The sequence below is a fragment of the Phocoena sinus genome, chromosome 5 (assembly GCF_008692025.1).
Source record: "Phocoena sinus isolate mPhoSin1 chromosome 5, mPhoSin1.pri, whole genome shotgun sequence".
In the NCBI taxonomy this organism is placed as follows: Eukaryota; Metazoa; Chordata; class Mammalia; order Artiodactyla; family Phocoenidae; genus Phocoena; species Phocoena sinus.
In genome coordinates this window covers 138,947,145-138,953,244 of record NC_045767.1, presented here as the reverse complement: position 1 = coordinate 138,953,244, position 6,100 = coordinate 138,947,145, and positions in this window count along the sequence as shown.

The following is a 6,100-nucleotide window of genomic DNA, read 5'->3' as shown; positions in this document are numbered from 1 at the left end:
TGACAGTTCACAGTATTTCTGCAAGGTGAGTCGACATCATTATTATTGTTACATCAGTGGGAACATAAAGATGGGATTTTAAGGGGAGCTACAGACCAGTAAAATAAGGTAGAGGATAAAAATATTGGTCAGAGAGCCAGGAACAGAAGCTTGTGCATACACAGCTCTATACAATATGAAAAATTCTAGTGGAAGTATAAAAAGTAGCAAAATAATCCTGCATGCAAAATTACAGGCCACTTAATGATTTTCAGGTTTTTCGCTAAAGCAAAATGTGTTTCTCCTCCCACACATGAGAAAGATATTAATCCATTTTAAACCTTAAAAAAATGAACCAGAAGTGTCAAGATCACTGCATTTGAAAATAGGTATAATTTTTCTCTGTAGCATCAAAGGAATTACAGCTTTGAAAATCACTTCTCCGTGACTAACAGCCACAGTGTAAAGAGGGAATGTGAAAATTAAATTGTTCATTTAGTCAGTAGCTGGAAAGCACGAAATTCTGCAGGCAGGAGGCTTCCGGAGGGAAAGGGTGGGTGTAAGGGGTCACTATTAGAGCATCCAGCTTGCTTGGTACACTTTCCTGAAACTGATCTGCTTGAAAGCTGATGTGCCATTATGTTGCAACCCCTAAAGGTATAAAAACTTCCAGGTCATCCAAGAAAGAGAAAACTGAAATACTGGTGTCAGCAAAGTCTTTTTTTTTTTTTTTTTTTTTTTTCAATTTATTTAAACTACAAAACAAAAACCTCAAAAGAGTTCACCCATTTCTCCCACCCAACCCCCAACCTCTGGCAAGCAGCATTCTGTTCTCTGTATCTATGAGCTTGGTATTTATTTGTTTGTTTGTTTATAGATTCCACATATAAGCACTAGATGCAGTATTTTTTTTCCTCTGTCTGACTTATTTCACTTAGCAAATGTTGATGCAAATAGTGAGATTTCATTCTTTATTATGGCCACATAATATTCCATTGTGTGTGTGTATCTATCTATCTATCATGTATCACAATTTCTTCATTCACTCATTGAGGGACACAAGTTTTTTCCATATCTGGGCTATTATAACTAATGCTGCAATAAACAAGGAGGTGCATATATCTTTTCAAGTTAGTATTTTCATTTTCTTCAAATAAATACCCAGAGGTAGAATTGCTGGATTGTGTGGTAGTTCTATTTTTAACTTTTCAAGGAACCTCTATACTGTTGTCCACAGTGGCTGCACCAATTTACATTCTCACCAATGGTGCAGAAGTGTTGCATTTTCTCCATATACTTGCCCATGGCTGTTATTTCTTGTCTTTTTGATAATAGCCATTCTGACAGATGTAAGGTGATATCTCATTGTGGTTTTGATTTCCATTTCCCTGATGATTAGTGATGTAGAACATCTTTTCATGCACCTGTTGCCCATCTGTATGTCTTCTTTGGAAAAATGTCTATTCAGATATTCTGCCCATTTTTTAAATAGTTTTTTTTCAGTTGAGTTCTTTATGTATTTTGGATAATAACCCCTTATCAGATATACAATTTGAAAGTGTTTTCTCCCATTCAGTAGATTTTCTTTTCATTTTGTTAATGCTTTCCTTTGCTGTGTGGAAAGTTTTTAGTCTGATGTCTATTTTTGCTTGTGTTGCTTTTGCTATTGGTGTCAAATATAAAAAAAAAAATGATTACTAACACCTATGTCAAAGAGCTTACCACCTATATTTTCTTCAAGCAGTATTGTGGTTTCATGTCTTACATTCAAGTCTTTAATCCAATTTGAGTTAATTTTTGTGTACTGTGTAAGACAATTGTCCAGTTTTATTCTTTTGCAAGTGGCTGTCCAATTTTCCCAGTAACATTTATTGAAGAGAGTGCCCTTTCCCCAGTGTATATTCTCACCCCTTTTTTCTTAAATTAGTTAACCATGTATGTATAGGTTCATTTCTGGGCTCTCTGGTGTTTTTTGGGGTTTTTTTTTGCGGTACACGGGCCTCTCACTGCTGTGGCCTCTCCCGTTGTGGAGCACAGCCTCCAGACGCACAAGCTCAGCGGCCATGGCTCACGGGCCCAGCCGCTCCGTGGCATGTAGGATCTTCCCAGACCGGGGCACAAACCCGTGTCCCCTGCATCGGCAGGCGGGCTCTCAACCACTGCGCCACCAGGGAAGCCCTGGGCTCTCTGTTTTATTCCATTGATCTATGAGTCTTTTACAACAGTACCATACTGTTTTAATTACTATAGCTCTGTAAAATAGTTTGCAATCAGAGAGTGCGATGCTTCTAGCTTTATTCTTTCTCAAGATTGATTTGGCTATTTGTGGTATTCTATGGTTCCATACAAATTTTAGGTTTCTTTGTTCTACCTCTGTGAAAAAGGCCATTGGAATTTGATAGGGATTGCATTGAATCTATATTGCTTTTGGTAGTATTGGCTTTTTAGCAATATTAATTCTTCAAATCCATGATCAAGGAAAGATATCTTTTCACTTATTTGTGTCTTTTTCAATTTTTTTTTCTTTAATATATTTTAGTTTTCAGAGTATATGTCTTTCATCTCCTTGGTTAAATTTATTCTTAGGTACTTTATTATTTTTAATGTAATTGTAAAAGGAATTGTTTTCTTAATTTTTTTCTGATACTTTATTATTAGCAATGTCTCCTTTAATCAAAGCAATATAAAACCTCTTCCAATCAATTCATTTAGAGATATTTCCAATAATAGTTCTTTTCATTTTTTAATAAAAATCAAGAGTGTGTATTGCTAATAGCTATAATTCACTCACAAAAATTTTACATAGTCTTATAAAAATTATTCAAGGGGCTTCCCTGGTGGCGCAGCAGTTGAGAGTCCGCCTGCCGATGCAGGGGACACCGGTTCGTGCCCCGGGCCCGGGAAGATCCCACGTGCCACAGAGCGGCTGGGCCCGTGAGCCATGGCCGCTGAGCCTGAGCGTCCGGAGCCTGTGCTCCGCAACGGGAGAGGCCACAGCATTGAGAGGCCCGCGTACTGCAAAAATAAAATAAAATAAAATAAAAAATAAAAATTATTCAAAGTTTTCAAAATATGTATATTATTTTTGTTGCAGAGTACTATGACAGATTAATAAAATACTTTCAACCATAAAATATATATCACATTAAAACAAAAGTTCATTAAGGAAGTGGAATGTAAATATCACTTCAACAAAAGAAAAGGACCAATGTAAATTTTACAGCTGTTAAGGAAGAGCTTGCCATGTATTTTTAAAATAGATGTTGGTGAGTATGAAATCATTATGATTCTTAGATTTCAATGGATAAATTTATAAAAGAGCTTTAACAGATTTATATTAAAATCTCAATATTTATAATACAGTGGAAAGCATATCTTTGTATTTTTAAACACAATAATAAATTTTTGAGGTCAACATAAAAGTGTGCAAAAGAATACATATATTTTCAAAATTCTATGAGGCCGTGCACAAGAAAAATAACTCTTGAAGACCACCTGCTAGAAGCAGTGTCTTGCTTAATATGATCATATACATGATCTGAATAGTATGAATCCTGGAAGTAGACTTGGGACTCTGCATATTAAGTTTTTCCATATCAGTTAACATAACGAGGTAATGGCCAGCCTTTCCAGGTGTTCTGTGTTTGGCAGACAAAGGCTGAGAAAGTTCAGGAGACACAAAAGCCCAAGCTCCTGATTCACAGAGATGAGCCCTGAACTCCCATCTCTGGTTCTTATGTGTGAAATTTACCAAATACTGTAATTAATGTGTTTCACACCAGAGTAAATTCTCTCCCAAGACATTCAATTTACACACAGAAGAACAATTTCTTCAGCAATCCAATATTTTAACCTCAAGTCGTAAACATGAGAAATGTGTACAGGGTGTCTGCTTTGATGATACAAAGGAATGATGGTACAACAAAATAATGAGCTTCCTCAAAAGATTCCTCAGACGTTAAAATAAAATCGTTTTTAAAAATACTTAAAATTATCAAAATTGAATTACTAACTTTGCTTTATACGTCTTACGGCACATAAAAATAAATTATCTGAAAATCTGACATTTTAGGCATACTTCAATTCTTAAATATAATTTTTATGTGTAAACAACGTGTGGCAATATTATTAAAAATATCGTCTTAAATATTTTATAAGTTAACCTCCTTAATAGCTTGCTCATCTGTCTTCCCACAGCTAATGTTTTCATCTACCCATCCATTCTTTCCAGAGGAAAGGAAATCACAGCTGGATTGTATCACTCCTCTACCGAAAACATGTTACTAGTTTCTAAGTTCCAGCTCCTTTACTGAGGCCTGAAGAACCTGCATGGTCTGGTTTGCTTCATCTCTTCAACTTCCCCTGTTCCAGTCAGCAGGCTTGCTTTTCTCTCAGCACAGATAAGGAACAGGCCAGAGTGGTGAACACCTTCTGCTACATTAAATGAGTCTCCCCCATCACTGCCGACCTCTGCTTCTCACCCTGCTGGCTCTGGCTCCATCCCCAATGTAAGCTCAAAGCCCCTTCCTCGGAAGGCCCCTCTGAGCATCTCTTCTGTGATGCTATCATTTCCTCTCTCACTCTTACCTCTTTTTACGATTAGACACACATTCAGTTGCATGTTTGTATTTATCTGTGTCTCTTGATGGACCAGATCAGCCTACTTATTATTTCTTGTACACCGAGTCTCAGTGTAGTACCTGAATGTACATGGTAAGTGAAAACTGATGAGTGAGTGGACGCACCTTGTGAATTACCGAGCACCACAGGCATGGAAATGATCAACCACCTAGACTAGATTACACACCTATCATCTTCACGCACACTTAGAATTATTGTTGTCAGACAACTAACTAAAAGACTGACTACAAAAACAGAACAACCATAATATACAAAAAGTAACCTGTGACAGGTGAGTTTTTCTACATTTCCACTTAATCTTAAAATCATTTAATAATAATTACAGATCAGAAGTTTGCTGGACATACACACTTACCAGAGGAATTCTCAGCAGCCTTTAATACTTTCAATATCACCCACACCAACTAAGTTATGCTTGAAACACTCACGTATATGTATTACATATATTTCATAGATTACCACCCACAGTCCCAGCCAGATTTGTGTCCTGATTGGTTTCCCTTCTTTCCAATTCACCTAACTCACTACTGCAGGGTTAACTGTCTTCAAACACTCCATAAAAATGTTTTCTAATTTCCTTAATGACACTTTTTTCAGTTATGTTTTATTTCCTAGAGCACCAAGTTCCAAAATCTCTGCAAGGTTAGTAGTAATGACGTTAGTACTCTTTGGTACTCCCATTTTCCGTATTATGTGTAAATACAGAAAACTTGGCATTTAAAGAAGTATGAACCATTTTAATCTTGAGACATTCTCCAGGGCTAACTCTCTTAAAATTTGGAAATGAGAAAAAGTGAACTAATTTAGAAAGTATTTTTCTGTAACTAAATTTTTAAAAGAAGAAAATGATAGTCGATAAAGCAAAGTGTTTATTACTCCAAGAATGATTGTTATTGTTTTCAGACTTCCAGACAAGAGGGATACAAATATATCTTGAAACTAATATACGTATTGTGCACGAGAATCCTCTTTCATGCAAGATTAAAGGAAAGATGAAGAAAACCAGTAATGCCTTCATTAGAACAAAATTTATTCAATAAAAAGATAGCAAGGAGAGATGACTATTCACAAAACACTTCTTAAAAGTTATCAAAAAAAGAGATAAAATTATTTGATGCATAAATAGTCAAAATAAACCATTTGGACTTGCCTTACAACTATATTCTCTTTATTCCTCTGACCACCATAAGGTCAAAAAGCACCATTTTTAAGTACTTTTCTAAGCTAGAGAAATTTACCAAAAAACTCAACCATGACACTGCTGATATACTCTGCCTTTTAAAGATACATTCCAATAAAACAAATTATCTACAGTTTTTGTAATGTTAACCTTTAATTTTCGAGTGAGACAAATTAATATCATTTGCTAATTTGTATTTAAATGATAATGTACACTTAATGTTAAATTTCTTATAAATGTATCTTTTGACTTAATGTTTGGAATATGCTTCTTTATATTAAAAAATTAATATTTAATATC